General features: G+C 35.3%; 1 long non-coding RNA gene across 2 annotated transcripts; it reads left to right on the top strand.

The window, feature by feature from the left end:
• The first annotated feature begins 440 nt into the window (after positions 1-440).
• LOC140578345 (uncharacterized) lies at positions 441-16955 on the top strand. Of its 2 annotated transcripts, XR_011982450.1 has the most exons (5): positions 441-497; positions 15169-15337; positions 15635-15839; positions 16155-16350; positions 16595-16955. It is a non-coding gene; the product is annotated as an uncharacterized lncRNA (long non-coding RNA). The 2 variants fall into 2 exon arrangements; XR_011982449.1 differs by lacking the exon at positions 441-497 and having other exon boundaries at positions 11944-15337.
• Positions 16956-17222: the final 267 nt, after the last annotated feature.

Below are 17222 nucleotides of genomic sequence, written 5' to 3'. Positions count from 1 at the left end.
AACTGCTCACACTGTCAAGGGGATACACCTGACAATTACATCCACGCTCTTTGGTTCTGTCCACCTGCTCAGATGTTCTGGCGCAGGATTTGTGAGGACTTATCAAAGTGTCTGAAATGTACCATTCCAGCCTCTCCTTCAGTCTGCTTGTTGGGCGACCTAGATGGTGTCACTCATAGGCGGAGATGACGGGGGGGGCGCGTCCCCCCCTCACACAAAGTTGTCCCCCACACAAAAGAAGTTATTGTAAACACATACGTGCTCTCAGTAAAACTGTATTGTCTTGTAAAACCACAACGTAAAAGTTAGTCTGCAAATGCAAAACAATGTGTTTTTAATTGTTGAGAAATTAAAGTCCACACCCCTTATTCCTCAAATTGGAACGGTCGGTCCACACACGCTGTTTCCAACGGGTGGGGCTGCCGGCTCTCCCCCGCTCTTCACAGCAGCCGCAGGCTCACAGGAGGCGGGAATCAAAAAGCCAGCAGTTTCCAGCAGTAAGTCATTTATCACACTGCTTGTTCTACAAACTTAAATATGTATGTCAAATGTGGTCATATATGTCGAACATAGACACCGATTACTGGGCGATATCTTTAGATTTTGATCAATTCATGTTCTCTGGTTATTCCAGGATTATTCCACTATTATTCTTCCATTCCCTAAGGTGACCAAAAGTTCTTTTCCTCGGACACGTACGCTTTCACGGTCTGCCCCTGGAATCTGCGGAGCATTTATAGATCGATGAAAATGACCGCGTTTCATCCTATTTAGCAGATGAATATGGGTAGTAGGGTATCAAAACTAAATCTGTGTGTGTGTGTGTGTTGCTGTCCAACTGTCAGCAGACCAGGTCAGTTGAAATGGCAGGGAAACGAAAAACGGCAGACATCAGGTCGTTTTTTAATGCTCCAAAACGTCAAGTAAGTAGAAACTTGCATTTAAACATAAAGACATCTATAAACAAGGAAAGAAATGCCTATGAAATCGTTTCAAAATGGTTTCATTAGGCAAAGTCCAGTCACTTGAGCACAGGCAGCCAGAGCCTGTCAGACACAGGCAGAGTCTCAGGTCAGTCTCTTATTAGGGCATATAGTGTTGTAAAGAACACACCTTTGTTGTTGTGTTTAATTGTGCTTTGGGTTATTCTGAATATTAGAAACATTTATTTCTATTGTAGGAGTCAGACTGCTCAGAGTCAGGGAAAGTGGTTGAAGGGTGAGACAGAGAGCTTGAGACTTCACAAGATAGCGAGGACAGAAATGCAGCGGTCAGCAGCAGCACCAGCACAGGGACAGTGGAGGATGACACAACAGGCCACGATGACCTTACTGCCAGCACAAGCAATGATACAGGACAGCTGGATGCATGCTTTAGTTCAGATCTTAGTGACTGCACAAAACCATACCAACCACCATCTCAGTGTATAGAAACACAAACTCTTTCGAAAAAGACATTGACTTTCCAGTAGAAATGGTTTCATGATTTTCCATGGCTACACTACAGCACGTCAGTGAGAGGAGTCTTGTGTTTTTACTGCAGCAAAGGGTTCTCACACCAGTCCTCCTTTGGACAAAGAGCTGATGTTGCTTTCATTAGTTCAGGCTTCAGAAATTGGAAAAAAGCCATTGCAAAATTCACAGTGCACCAAAATTCTCAAGCCCACTGCCACTATGTCAGTGTGAGTGCACATCAGTCGAATCCCATCAGTGCTCAGTTGTCCAGCACTTGGAGTAAACAACAGGAGGTGGCTAGGCATTGCTTTAGGAAAATTGTTAGTTCTGTGCGTCTTGTGGCAAGACAGGGACAAGCCATGAGAGGCCACACAGATGACAGTGGAAATCTGCATCAGCTCTTAAAACTCAGGGCAGAAGAAGATGATCCCATTTTGTTAAAGTGGTTAACAGATCGTAAAACCATGTACACAAGCCCCAAATTGCAGAATGAAATTTTGAACATCATGGCCAATACAGTAATCCGTGGAATTACAGCGGAAATCCAGGCACTTCCCATTTTGCAGTTTTCTGTAATTATTGATGGTACTCAGGATGTTACTGGTGCAGAACAGGAGAGTGTCTGTCTGCGCTATGTGGACCATGACCTTGTCCCACATGAAGAGTTTGTTGGACTGTATAGGGTTTCTGATACAACAGGCCAGGGAATCGCAAAGGTGGCAGCTGATGTTCTGTTAAGACTTAATCTGCCACTGTCAGGTTTACGTGGACAGACCTATGATGGCGCTGCAAACATGGCAGAAAAGTACACAGGTGCACAGGCAATACTGAGGAGGCAGCAGCCATTAGCCCTGTATGTACACTGTGGTGCACACTGTGTTAATTTGATAACACAAGCTGGCTGCTTTGCCAGCCTACTGATCCGTGACTGCCTTTCTTGGGTGCACCAGCTGGGCATAATTTTTGGACAGTCAGGAAAGTTCAGGAGCATATTTGAAAATATTGCTATTTGTGAACATGCTCCTCTCATCACCTTGAAACCACTTTGCCCAACAAGGTGGACTGTTCGAAATTCTGCAATAATAGCTGTGCTACAGCAGTATAAGAGAGTACTCGACAGCCTAGAGGAGATGGCCAAAAGCTCATTGAAGACTGCCTCTACTGCCAGTGGCTTATTTCAGCACTTTACCAAAGGGAAGACTGTGTTGGGACTCACACTTGCGTCTGCTGTTGTTGCAGAGCTAGAATGCCTGAATGTTTCACTGCAGAAGAAAATCCAAACTGTCTCTGGTATGCTGGATGCTGTCAATCACGTGAGGACTTATCTTAAGGGAAAGAGAGATGATGAGAGCTACCTTAAACTGTACAAGAAAGCTGCAACATTGGTTGACTCTATAGAATCCATTGAGCCCATCCAGGCGGCAAACCGTGTCACTGGGAAAGCAGTGGATTACTACAGGGCAGAGTTCTTCAAAGTGTTGGACAGCATTGATGTTCAGTTTGCAGAACGCTTTGACCAGGAAAGTCTAAATATTCTGGTAAAGGTTGAAAGTGCCCTCCTCACTGGAGAATTAGATGACTGTTTAGATCAGTATCCTGAGCTAAACAGAGCTTCCCTCGCTGTGCAGTTGCCTCTCTTCCAGAACAAATACCCATGTACCAGTATTGGGGAGGCTGCAGGGATTCTCAGAGGACTCCCAGTTGAGGTACGGGGCTTGTTTGATCAGGTAGAGGTTCTTATCAGGATTTTGATGGTGGTGCCTGTGTCGTCGTGTGAAGCGGAAAGGAGTTTCAGTACATTGCGTCGGCTAAAAACTTGGTTACGGGCAACTATCAACAAAAACAGACTTAACAATCTAGTTGTCTGTAATGTCCACAAAGAGAGATTGGACATGCTGAACATAGACACGATCTGCCAGGAATTTGTTGGATGTAGTGACACCAGAAGGAGTACATTTGGTTCCTTTGTTTAGAGAAGTGGTACTTTTGTGACATGGAAATGTCTCTGTTCGACAGACACTTTACTGTAGTTTTTTACAAATAGGCAGAGTCTTGCATATAAATCTCCATTATTAAGACAAACAGCTAAATGTGCACCAGGTATGTTCTTCGCAATAAAAGACTCCACTGCTGGGTGGAAGAATATTCTCTTCACTGACTAAACCTATCAAATACTGAAGTTTCGATTTGTGTTCTAGTGACTTATTTCTCATTGTGTTCATATTTACACAGAAAGGAAGGTTAGATAACTGTTTAAAAAAATAGAAAGCTTCAGAACATTTTACACTCGCCTGCCACGTGGTCAACGATCAGTCAGACCCCCTATGAGAGGTTCTGTTGCTCCAGCAGGATTGGAGTCAGCTTCAAACTTAAATAACTAAAAAAGGAAGTGCTGTGGTTATAAGTGATGTCAACTAAATCTAACTAGCATATTATCATTAGTATCCAAGCAATCAGTACGACAAGTTAGTCAAAGTTCAAGAATAAGTTAAAATGCCACTACTAGTTAGCATGCAAATGCTTACTAGCATGGTAATGGTGGCCAGCATATTATTAATAGCTAGGAAGTAAGCAGTATGAAAAGGTAAGCAAATCAGCAATGAACTAAAATGATAGCATGATGATGCTAGCTAAATCCTAGCATATTTAGTATCCAACAAATGAAAAAGATACCATACTATGAGTGTATTTTGTGAAATTTATTCCATTTGGCTCACAACTGATAGATTTACATTTTGGCTCTATAAATGAAAAAGTTAGGGTACCCCTGGTTAAAGGGATTGTTTTATTAAATCTTCGTTGTTAAGTTATAAGTCAAACAAACAAGGGCTGTTCATTTTTAAATTGCCATAACTGTTAATATACTTGTAAGTAGGCCTAATCTATGCTGCATTTTTACTTGTTGACACAACACTATAATAAAAATTTTCGCATTTTTGAAGTAGTTTGTTGTTATTATTAGCTTTGAAAGTGTTTCCGTAATAATGTTGGAACTTCTTCATGCTTACATTTTTGTAAATCTACTTTGACTGTAGTGGAAATTAAGACATTTTGTTGAATGTGGTCATAAAGGCATCAATTCATAACATTATTTAACATGCTGAAGGCAAACTGTGCAAAACAAGTTGCAAAGAAGCAGGAGAGAGCATTTTTTTTCATGTCCCCCCCAAAAATTACTCTCTGAGATTTTACTGTTTATTGTCCCCCCCAAAATTGAAATGGGATTTCCGCCCTTGGGTAGGTCGTTCTATTATAGGGGAAGCGCTGGTTTCATGAAATGAAGTTAGGATTTCAAGTAATAAAGAAATGTTCATTTCGTGTTAGTTTGTATGGAGGGCTAAGAGTGCCAAAATTAAATAAATAAATACACCAATAATTAATTAATTAAATGTGTCATGAATTGTTTAAAATGGGAAATATAAAGATAAATTATTACTTAAATGTGTCATGAATTATTTAAAATGGGAAATAAAAATATCGTTAATTAAATGTGCCATGAATTATATCTACCATTAGAAATAAAATCATTATTAATTAATTACATGTGTCATTTACAATTATTTCACTATTTATTTAATTTTGGCACTTTCACCACATCATGAATTAATTTTATCTGTCAGTGTGACCCATCAAAGTCAGTAGGCGGGTCACTGCGGGTCGTCAACCGAGAGTAACATCTGATTGGTTACCCTGTACACATTTTCTTATAATGGTAGGTCATTCTATTATAGGGGAAGCACTGGTTTCATGAAATGAAGTCAGGATTTCAAGTTATAACGAAATCTTCATTTTGTGTTAGTTTGTCATGATTTCTTCATGAAAACACATTTTCCTATAATGGTAGGTCGTTCAATTACAGGGGAAGCACTGGATTCATGAAATGAAGTCAGGATTTCAAGTTATAAAGAAATCTTCATTTTGTGTTAGTTTGTCATGATTTCTTCATATAAACATATTTTCCTATAATGGTAGGTCGTTCTATTACATGGGAAGCGCTGGTTTCATGAAATGAAGTCAGGATTTCATGTTATAAAGAAATCTTTATTTCGTGTTAGTTTGTCATGATTTCTTCATGAAAACACATTTTCCTATAATGGTACAGTAGGTCGTTCTATTATCGGGGAAGCCCTGGTTTCATGAAATGAAGTCAGGATTTCAAGTTATAAAGAAATCTTCATTTCATGTTAGTTTGTCATGATTTCTTCATGTAAACACATTTTCCTATAATGGTAGCTCGTTCAACTAGAGGGGAAGCGCTGGTTCATGAAATGAAGTGTTATAAAGAAATCTTTATTTCGTGTTAGTTTGTCATGATTTCTTCATACTGTATAAAGACATTTTCTTATAATGGTAGCTCGTTCGATTATAGGGGAAGCGCTGGTTTCATGAAATGAAGTCAGGATTTCACGTTATAAAGAAATCTTCATTTTGTGTTAGTTTGTCATGATTTCTTCATGTAAACACATTTTCCTATAATGGTAGCTCGTTCTACTGGAGGGGAAGTGCTGGTTCAATGAAATGAAGACAGGATTTCATGTTATAAAGAAATCTTCATTTCGTGTTAGTTTGTCATGATTTCTTCATGAAAACACATTTTCCTATAATGGTAGTTCGTTCTATTATAGGGGAAGTCCAGGTTTCATGAAATGAAGTCAGGATTTCAAGTTATAAAGAAATCTTCATTTCGTGTTAGTTTGTCATGATTTCTTCATATAAAGTCGTTTTCCTATAATGGTAGGTTGTTCTATTATATGGGAAGTGCTGGTTTCATGAAATGATGTCAGGAATTCAAGTAATAAATAAATCTTCATTTCGTGTTAGTTTGTCATCATTTCTTCATGCTAACACATTTTCCTATAATGGTAGGTCGTTCAATTATAGGGGAAGTGCTGGTTTCATGAAATGAAGTCAGGATTTCATGTTATAATGAAATCTTTATTTCGTATTAGTTTGTCATTATTTCTAAATATAAAGACATTTTCCTATAATGGTAAGTCGTTCTATTATATGGAAAGTGCTGGTTTCATGAAATGAAGTCAGGATTTCAAGTTATAAAGAAATCTTCATTTCATGTTAGTTTGTCATGATTTCTTCATGTAAACACATTTTCCTATAATGGTAGCTCGTTCAACTAGAGGGGAAGCGCTGGTTCATGAAATGAAGTCAGGATTTCATGTTATAAAGAAATCTTTATTTCGTGTTAGTTTGTCATGATTTCTTCATACTGTATAAAGACATTTTCTTATAATGGTAGCTCGTTCGATTATAGGGGAAGCGCTGGTTTCATGAAATGAAGTCAGGATTTCACGTTATAAAGAAATCTTCATTTTGTGTTAGTTTGTCATGATTTCTTCATGTAAACACATTTTCCTATAATGGTAGCTCGTTCTACTGGAGGGGAAGTGCTGGTTCAATGAAATGAAGACAGGATTTCATGTTATAAAGAAATCTTCATTTCGTGTTAGTTTGTCATGATTTCTTCATGAAAACACATTTTCCTATAATGGTAGTTCGTTCTATTATAGGGGAAGTCCAGGTTTCATGAAATGAAGTCAGGATTTCAAGTTATAAAGAAATCTTCATTTCGTGTTAGTTTGTCATGATTTCTTCATATAAAGTCGTTTTCCTATAATGGTAGGTTGTTCTATTATATGGGAAGTGCTGGTTTCATGAAATGATGTCAGGAATTCAAGTAATAAATAAATCTTCATTTCGTGTTAGTTTGTCATCATTTCTTCATGCTAACACATTTTCCTATAATGGTAGGTCGTTCAATTATAGGGGAAGTGCTGGTTTCATGAAATGAAGTCAGGATTTCATGTTATAATGAAATCTTTATTTCGTGTTAGTTTGTCATTATTTCTAAATATAAAGACATTTTCCTATAATGGTAAGTCGTTCTATTATATGGAAAGTGCTGGTTTCATGAAATGAAGTCAGGATTTCAAGTTATAATGAAATCTTCATTTTGTGTTAGTTTGTCATGATTTCTTCATGTAAACACATTTTCCTATAATGGTAGCTGTTCAACTAGAGGGGAAGCGCTGGTTTCATGAAATGAAATCAGGATTTCATGTTATAAAGAAATCTTTATTTTGTGTTAGTTTGTCATGGTTTCTTCATATAAAGACGTTTTCCTATAATGGTAGGTCGTTCTATTATAGGGGAAGGGCTGGTTCAATGAAATGAAGTCAGGATTTCATGTTATAAAGAAATCTTTATTTCGTCTTAGTTTGTCATGATTTCTTCATATAAAGTCATTTTCCTATAATGGTAGGTCGTTCTATTATAGGGGAACTGCTGGTTTCATGAAATGTAGTCAGGATTTCAAGTTAAAAAGAAATCTTCATTTCGTCTTAGTTTGTCATGATTTCTTCTGGAAAACACATTTTCCTATAATGGTAGGTTGTTCAATTATAGGGGAAGCGCTGGTTTCAGGAAATGAAGTCAGGATTTCAAGTTATAATGAAATCTTCATTTCGTGTTAGTTTGTCATGATTTCTTCATGAAAGCACATTTTCCTATAATGCTAGGTCGTTCTATTATAGCGGAAGCGCTGGTTTCATAAAATGAAGTCAGGATTTCAAGTTAAAAAGAAATCTTCATTTCGTGTTAGCTTGTCATGATTTCTTCATGAAAACACATTTTCCTATAATGGTAGGTCGTTCTATTATAGGGGAAGTCCTGGTTTCATGAAATGAAGTCAGGATTTCAAGTTATAAAGAAGTCTTCATTTCGTGTTAGTTTGTCATGATTTCTTCATATAAACACATTTTCCTATAATGGTAGGAGGTTCTATTATAGGGGAAGCGCTGGTTTCAAGAAATGAAGTCAGGATTTCAAGTTATAATGAAATCTTCATTTTGTGTTAGTTTGTCATGATTTCTTCATGTAAACACATTTTCCTATAATGGTAGCTGTTCAACTAGAGGGGAAGCGCTGGTTTCATGAAATGAAATCAGGATTTCATGTTATAAAGAAATCTTTATTTTGTGTTAGTTTGTCATGGTTTCTTCATATAAAGACGTTTTCCTATAATGGTAGGTCGTTCTATTATAGGGGAAGGGCTGGTTCAATGAAATGAAGTCAGGATTTCATGTTATAAAGAAATCTTTATTTCGTCTTAGTTTGTAATGATTTCTTCATATAAAGTCATTTTCCTATAATGGTAGGTCGTTCTATTATAGGGGAACTGCTGGTTTCATGAAATGTAGTCAGGATTTCAAGTTAAAAAGAAATCTTCATTTCGTCTTAGTTTGTCATGATTTCTTCTGGAAAACACATTTTCCTATAATGGTAGGTTGTTCAATTATAGGGGAAGCGCTGGTTTCAGGAAATGAAGTCAGGATTTCAAGTTATAATGAAATCTTCATTTCGTGTTAGTTTGTCATGATTTCTTCATGAAAGCACATTTTCCTATAATGCTAGGTCGTTCTATTATAGCGGAAGCGCTGGTTTCATAAAATGAAGTCAGGATTTCAAGTTAAAAAGAAATCTTCATTTCGTGTTAGCTTGTCATGATTTCTTCATGAAAACACATTTTCCTATAATGGTAGGTCGTTCTATTATAGGGGAAGTCCTGGTTTCATGAAATGAAGTCAGGATTTCAAGTTATAAAGAAGTCTTCATTTCGTGTTAGTTTGTCATTATTTCTTCATATAAACACATTTTCCTATAATGGTAGGTCGTTCTATTAAATGGGAAGCGCTGGTTTCATGAAATGAAGTCAGGATTTCAAGTTAAAAAGAAATCTTCATTTCGTGTTAGTTTGTCATGATTTCTTCATATAAACACATTTTCCTATAATGGTAGGAGGTTCTATTATAGGGGAAGCGCTGGTTTCAAGAAATGAAGTCAGGATTTCAAGTTATAATGAAATCTTCATTTTGTGTTAGTTTGTCATGATTTCTTCATATAAACACGATTTTCTATAATGGTAGTTCGTTCTATTATAGGGGAAGTCCAGGTTTCATGAAATGAAGTCAGGATTTCAAGTTATAAAGAAATCTTCATTTCGTGTTAGTTTGTCATGATTTCTTCATATAAAGTCGTTTTCCTATAATGGTAGGTTGTTCTATTATATGGGAAGTGCTGGTTTCATGAAATGATGTCAGGAATTCAAGTAATAAATAAATCTTCATTTCGTGTTAGTTTGTCATCATTTCTTCATGCTAACACATTTTCCTATAATGGTAGGTCGTTCAATTATAGGGGAAGTGCTGGTTTCATGAAATGAAGTCAGGATTTCATGTTATAATGAAATCTTTATTTCGTATTAGTTTGTCATTATTTCTAAATATAAAGACATTTTCCTATAATGGTAAGTCGTTCTATTATATGGAAAGTGCTGGTTTCATGAAATGAAGTCAGGATTTCAAGTTATAAAGAAATCTTCATTTCATGTTAGTTTGTCATGATTTCTTCATGTAAACACATTTTCCTATAATGGTAGCTCGTTCAACTAGAGGGGAAGCGCTGGTTCATGAAATGAAGTCAGGATTTCATGTTATAAAGAAATCTTTATTTCGTGTTAGTTTGTCATGATTTCTTCATACTGTATAAAGACATTTTCTTATAATGGTAGCTCGTTCGATTATAGGGGAAGCGCTGGTTTCATGAAATGAAGTCAGGATTTCACGTTATAAAGAAATCTTCATTTTGTGTTAGTTTGTCATGATTTCTTCATGTAAACACATTTTCCTATAATGGTAGCTCGTTCTACTGGAGGGGAAGTGCTGGTTCAATGAAATGAAGACAGGATTTCATGTTATAAAGAAATCTTCATTTCGTGTTAGTTTGTCATGATTTCTTCATGAAAACACATTTTCCTATAATGGTAGTTCGTTCTATTATAGGGGAAGTCCAGGTTTCATGAAATGAAGTCAGGATTTCAAGTTATAAAGAAATCTTCATTTCGTGTTAGTTTGTCATGATTTCTTCATATAAAGTCGTTTTCCTATAATGGTAGGTTGTTCTATTATATGGGAAGTGCTGGTTTCATGAAATGATGTCAGGAATTCAAGTAATAAATAAATCTTCATTTCGTGTTAGTTTGTCATCATTTCTTCATGCTAACACATTTTCCTATAATGGTAGGTCGTTCAATTATAGGGGAAGTGCTGGTTTCATGAAATGAAGTCAGGATTTCATGTTATAATGAAATCTTTATTTCGTGTTAGTTTGTCATTATTTCTAAATATAAAGACATTTTCCTATAATGGTAAGTCGTTCTATTATATGGAAAGTGCTGGTTTCATGAAATGAAGTCAGGATTTCAAGTTATAATGAAATCTTCATTTTGTGTTAGTTTGTCATGATTTCTTCATGTAAACACATTTTCCTATAATGGTAGCTGTTCAACTAGAGGGGAAGCGCTGGTTTCATGAAATGAAATCAGGATTTCATGTTATAAAGAAATCTTTATTTTGTGTTAGTTTGTCATGGTTTCTTCATATAAAGACGTTTTCCTATAATGGTAGGTCGTTCTATTATAGGGGAAGGGCTGGTTCAATGAAATGAAGTCAGGATTTCATGTTATAAAGAAATCTTTATTTCGTCTTAGTTTGTCATGATTTCTTCATATAAAGTCATTTTCCTATAATGGTAGGTCGTTCTATTATAGGGGAACTGCTGGTTTCATGAAATGTAGTCAGGATTTCAAGTTAAAAAGAAATCTTCATTTCGTCTTAGTTTGTCATGATTTCTTCTGGAAAACACATTTTCCTATAATGGTAGGTTGTTCAATTATAGGGGAAGCGCTGGTTTCAGGAAATGAAGTCAGGATTTCAAGTTATAATGAAATCTTCATTTCGTGTTAGTTTGTCATGATTTCTTCATGAAAGCACATTTTCCTATAATGCTAGGTCGTTCTATTATAGCGGAAGCGCTGGTTTCATAAAATGAAGTCAGGATTTCAAGTTAAAAAGAAATCTTCATTTCGTGTTAGCTTGTCATGATTTCTTCATGAAAACACATTTTCCTATAATGGTAGGTCGTTCTATTATAGGGGAAGTCCTGGTTTCATGAAATGAAGTCAGGATTTCAAGTTATAAAGAAGTCTTCATTTCGTGTTAGTTTGTCATGATTTCTTCATATAAACACATTTTCCTATAATGGTAGGAGGTTCTATTATAGGGGAAGCGCTGGTTTCAAGAAATGAAGTCAGGATTTCAAGTTATAATGAAATCTTCATTTTGTGTTAGTTTGTCATGATTTCTTCATGTAAACACATTTTCCTATAATGGTAGCTGTTCAACTAGAGGGGAAGCGCTGGTTTCATGAAATGAAATCAGGATTTCATGTTATAAAGAAATCTTTATTTTGTGTTAGTTTGTCATGGTTTCTTCATATAAAGACGTTTTCCTATAATGGTAGGTCGTTCTATTATAGGGGAAGGGCTGGTTCAATGAAATGAAGTCAGGATTTCATGTTATAAAGAAATCTTTATTTCGTCTTAGTTTGTAATGATTTCTTCATATAAAGTCATTTTCCTATAATGGTAGGTCGTTCTATTATAGGGGAACTGCTGGTTTCATGAAATGTAGTCAGGATTTCAAGTTAAAAAGAAATCTTCATTTCGTCTTAGTTTGTCATGATTTCTTCTGGAAAACACATTTTCCTATAATGGTAGGTTGTTCAATTATAGGGGAAGCGCTGGTTTCAGGAAATGAAGTCAGGATTTCAAGTTATAATGAAATCTTCATTTCGTGTTAGTTTGTCATGATTTCTTCATGAAAGCACATTTTCCTATAATGCTAGGTCGTTCTATTATAGCGGAAGCGCTGGTTTCATAAAATGAAGTCAGGATTTCAAGTTAAAAAGAAATCTTCATTTCGTGTTAGCTTGTCATGATTTCTTCATGAAAACACATTTTCCTATAATGGTAGGTCGTTCTATTATAGGGGAAGTCCTGGTTTCATGAAATGAAGTCAGGATTTCAAGTTATAAAGAAGTCTTCATTTCGTGTTAGTTTGTCATTATTTCTTCATATAAACACATTTTCCTATAATGGTAGGTCGTTCTATTAAATGGGAAGCGCTGGTTTCATGAAATGAAGTCAGGATTTCAAGTTAAAAAGAAATCTTCATTTCGTGTTAGTTTGTCATGATTTCTTCATATAAACACATTTTCCTATAATGGTAGGAGGTTCTATTATAGGGGAAGCGCTGGTTTCAAGAAATGAAGTCAGGATTTCAAGTTATAATGAAATCTTCATTTTGTGTTAGTTTGTCATGATTTCTTCATATAAACACGATTTTCTATAATGGTAGGTCGTTCTATTATATGGGAAGCGCTGGTTTCATGAAATGAAGTCAGGATTTCAAGTTATAAAGAAATCTTCATTTCGCGTTAGTTTGTCATGATTCCTTCATATAAACACATTTTCCTATAATGGTAGGTGGTTCTATTATAGGGGAAGCGCTGGTTTCAGGAAATGAAGTCAGGATTTCAAGTTAAAAAGAAATCTTCATTTCATGTTAGTTTGTCATGATTTCTTCATGCTAACACATTTTCCTATAATGGTAGCTCGTTCTACTGGAGGGGAAGCGCTGGTTCAATGAAATGAAGTCAGGATTTCATGTTATAAAGAAATCTTCATTTTGTGTTAGTTTGTCATGATTTCTTCATATAAACACATTTTCCTATAATGGTAGATTGTTCTATTATATGGGAAGCGCTGGTTTCATGAAATGAAGTCAGGATTTCATGTTATAATGAAATCTTCATTTTGTGTTAGTTTGTCATGATTTCTTCATATAAACACGATTTTCTATAATGGTAGGTCATTCTATTACATGGGAAGCGCTGGTTTCGTGAAATGAAGTCAGGATTTCAAATTATAAAGAAATCTTCATTTCGTGTTAGATTGTCATGATTTCTTCATGAAAACACATTTTCCTATAATGGTAGGTCATTCTATTGTAGGGGAAACGCTGGTTTCATGAAACGAAGTCAGGATTTCAAGTTAAAATGAAATCTTCATTTCGTGTTAGTTTGTCATGATTTCTTCATGAAAACACATTTTCCTATAATGGTAGGTCGTTCAATTATAGGGGAAGTCCTGGTTTCATGAAATGAAGTCAGGATTTCAAGTTATAAAGAAATCTTCATTTCGTGTTAGTTTGTCATTATTTCTTCATATAAACACGTTTTCCTATAATGGTAGGTAGTTCTATTATATGGGAAGCGCTGGTTTCATGAAATGAAGTCAGGATTTCAAGTTATAAAGAAATCTTCATTTCGTGTTAGATTGTCATGATTTCTTCCTGAAAACACATTTTCCTATAATGGTAGGTCGTTCTATTATAGGGGAAGTCCTGGTTTCATGAAATGAAGTCATGATTTCAAGTTAAAAAGAAATCTTCATTTCGTGTCAGTTTGTCATGATTTCTCCCTGAAAAAACATTTTCCTATAATGGTAGGTCGTTCTATTAAATGGGAAGCGCTAGTTTCATGAAATGAAGTCAGGATTTCAAGTTATAATGAATCTTCATTTCGTGTTAGTTTGTCATGATTTCTTCAGGAAAACACATTTTCCTATAACGGTAGGTCGTTCTTTTATAGGGGGAGCGCTGGTTTCATGAAATGAAGTCAGGATTTCATGTTATAATGAAATCTTCGTTTTGTGTTAGTTTGTCATTATTTCTTCATATAAACACATTTTCCTATAATGGTAGGTGGTTCTATTATAGGGGAAGCGCTGGTTTCAGGAAATGAAGTCAGGATTTCAAGTTATAATGAAATCTTCATTTTTTGTTAGTTTGTCATGATTTCTTCATATAAACACGATTTTCTATTATGGTAGGTCGTTCTATTACATGGGAAGCGCTAGTTTCATGAAATGAAGTCAGGATTTCATGTTGCAAAGTTATCTTCATTTCGTGTTAGTTTGTCATGATTTCTTCATGAAAACACATTTTCCTATAATGGTAGGTCGTTCTATTAGAGGAGAAGCGCTGGTTTCATGAAATGAAGTCTGGATTTCAAATTATAATAAAATCTTCATTTCGTGTTAGTTTGTCATGATTTCTTCATGAAAACACATTTTCCTATAATGGTAGCTCATTCTACTATAGGGGAAGTGCTGGTTTCATGAAATGAAAAATGTGACCACAACATATTTTGACTTTTGTTCCGATTAGTCAGTGTGTGCATGTTTCCTCCCTTTTTGTTAAGCATAAGCGAAAATAAGTGTCCGTTGTATGATGGGTTCCTGTTTTCCTGCTATCTCGTGCAAGGTCGTCCTGACCTGCTGGCGTGCTGTCAGTTCCTGATTTTTCCAAACTGCATGGGGTGAGATCACCCCATCCTGCCGGCCTAACATTGGTTCCCATGTCTTCTGTCTACATTATGTTAGATACTACTCTATTAGCTACGTTCTTAGTAGATATTATATGATTAACCCCTATTAGCTAAATTGTTATAAAATTAGTAAGTGATTATATGCTTAACCCCTCATTACACACTAACCATAATTTGACACGGTATATTTTTTTGATTCTTTGTTCGATCCACGCTTCAGTAGTATATTTCGACAAGGTAGTAAACATCGTCAGAAGTGGCTGTTTTCCAGGCCCTTAATTCTTTGCATAATTATTACAAAAACATTATTAGTAATAAAACTTTATTTAATAGCCTCTATAGTAATTATAATGCTACAATGGTAATATTGCTTTTGTATACACTGGCTGACTATTGGAAAAAAATCTTTCAGATGCACCGATCTATCTGTGAGGCTGGTTCCTATCCAGCTCTAGAAGAATGCCATGTTTGTTGTAAGGGACTTTTTCACTGCACGCTGTGTCCTACCTTTAAACCCAGCAAAAAGACAGTGATTGAGGCCCATATGAATCTTCATGTAAAAAGGGCATTGCATTTTAAAGGTAAGTTGACTGTGCAGCTGTGTAAAAGCGTGTAAAAGTTTAATGGATACACACATTTCTTTAGGGATATTTAGATAAATATTATAACAAGTGTTTAAAATCAGAAGCATATTGAATTAAAACATAAGCTAATTACCTATTGTTACATTTCTCAAAATATTTAATTATTTATTATTATGTGTATTTCCTAATATTATATATTATTTTGCAGAAAAAATATATTGTAAGGTGCAGATTACCATGCAGGTTAAAATAGTAAAAACTTGTTAACCATAGCTCCTCTTATTTCTCTCTCAGACATGGCTTCAGATTTGCCTTTTGGACTGTTGAGGCAAATGACCTTCTTCAGGACAAGTTGCAGCCTGTATATAGGGTATCCAGTACGTCTAAAATAAGTTATAGCACCCCAAAACATGAGGTGGTGCTCAATGAGCGCACTTCAAACAACGAAAAGCCTGTGGACCTTATAATCAAGGAACAAGTGGCAAAAGTACTACTGAATGTAAGATATTATTCCTTTACTGTTTTCAATAGTTATAAGTAAGAACTAACACGGGCAAATTATGCATTTAGTAGCCATGAAACACATTAAAGTAACATAAATGTGTTTTTGTTGTACCAAGAAATCCCACTGTTTGCAACCCTCAGCAGCTATTAGTTGTAGTACTAAATGAAAGAACATGTTTTTCATACTATAAGTACTGAATGGTTAGTTAAGGAAAGGAGAGAGTAGATTACAATAAGTAATTTGAAAATTATGGAGTGCATTATTATATTATGAGGTGCATGACTTGATTAGTGTGCTTCCTTGTCATAGGGCATATTAACAGGCAAGAAGAAATCAAAGTATCTGAAAAGGTTTCTGAAACCATCTTCTTACATCGTTCCTGTGTATTTCGAGGATGATGAACAGCAAAACCTTTCATATACCTTAAAGATTCCTTGACAGGACCCCTACTGTTTTGCTGATCTAGGATAAAATCAAGTTCATTCTTGATGTATTGATGCCAGAGGTAAGTGTTGAATTAATTAAAAGTTAAGCAATTTTTCTTCTTTTCAATGAGAAAGATGTCTTCAACGAATCAGTTGAGAAGTACATGAAAAGGAAAGGTGTTTGGTTGTATGAATTGTACTTACTATGTTTAAATTTTTTTGTTTGTTTGATCAGAAGACGTCTTTAATTAGTGTGCTTCTTGTTTTTCTCTCTTCCTTTTTTATCCTCCCCTCTCTTCCACTCTCTTTTTATTGCTCTCTTAGTACTACAATGTGTATATGTGCATTTTTATTTTTATATAGTATTTATACAGTTTGATTTGTTATATATCATTGTCTTAAAATAAATGTTTGTTTCAACTTCAAATCTGTCATCTGAATTTTGCATCATAATAACCTACATATTAGTACATATAACCTACATTATCGTATTAAAATATTAACAGATTAATGATAAATATATGTAGTGTGTGTTCATAAAGAAGTTTAAAGGAAACATTTTATCATAATTGTTTATATTAATTACCCCCCCCCCCATACATTTGTATTTATTACCAAACACGTAAATGTAATAAAATTTGCAAGATTGTGGTCATTTTGCTCTGATTAAAATCTTCTAAAAATACATATTTGGTGTATTTTTGGTGTACTCTGAAGGTATGTCTTAGCGAAGTTGTTCCTTCCCCAAACATGTGCATTCATAAGAACATAAGAAATTTACAAATGAGAGGAGGCCATTCGGCCCATCAAGCTCGTTTGGGGAGAACTTAGCTAATAGCTCAGAGTTGTTAAAATCTTATCTAGCTCTGATTTAAAGGAACCCATGGTTTTAGCTTCCACTACAATAGCAGGAAGACTATTCCATACTCTGACTACACGCTGTGTAAAGAAG

The sequence above is a fragment of the Paramormyrops kingsleyae genome, chromosome 14 (assembly GCF_048594095.1).
Source record: "Paramormyrops kingsleyae isolate MSU_618 chromosome 14, PKINGS_0.4, whole genome shotgun sequence".
Classification (NCBI taxonomy): domain Eukaryota; kingdom Metazoa; phylum Chordata; class Actinopteri; order Osteoglossiformes; family Mormyridae; genus Paramormyrops; species Paramormyrops kingsleyae.
The sequence above is the reverse complement of the archived record's forward strand: the minus strand, read 5'-3'. Positions and strand labels throughout refer to the sequence as shown.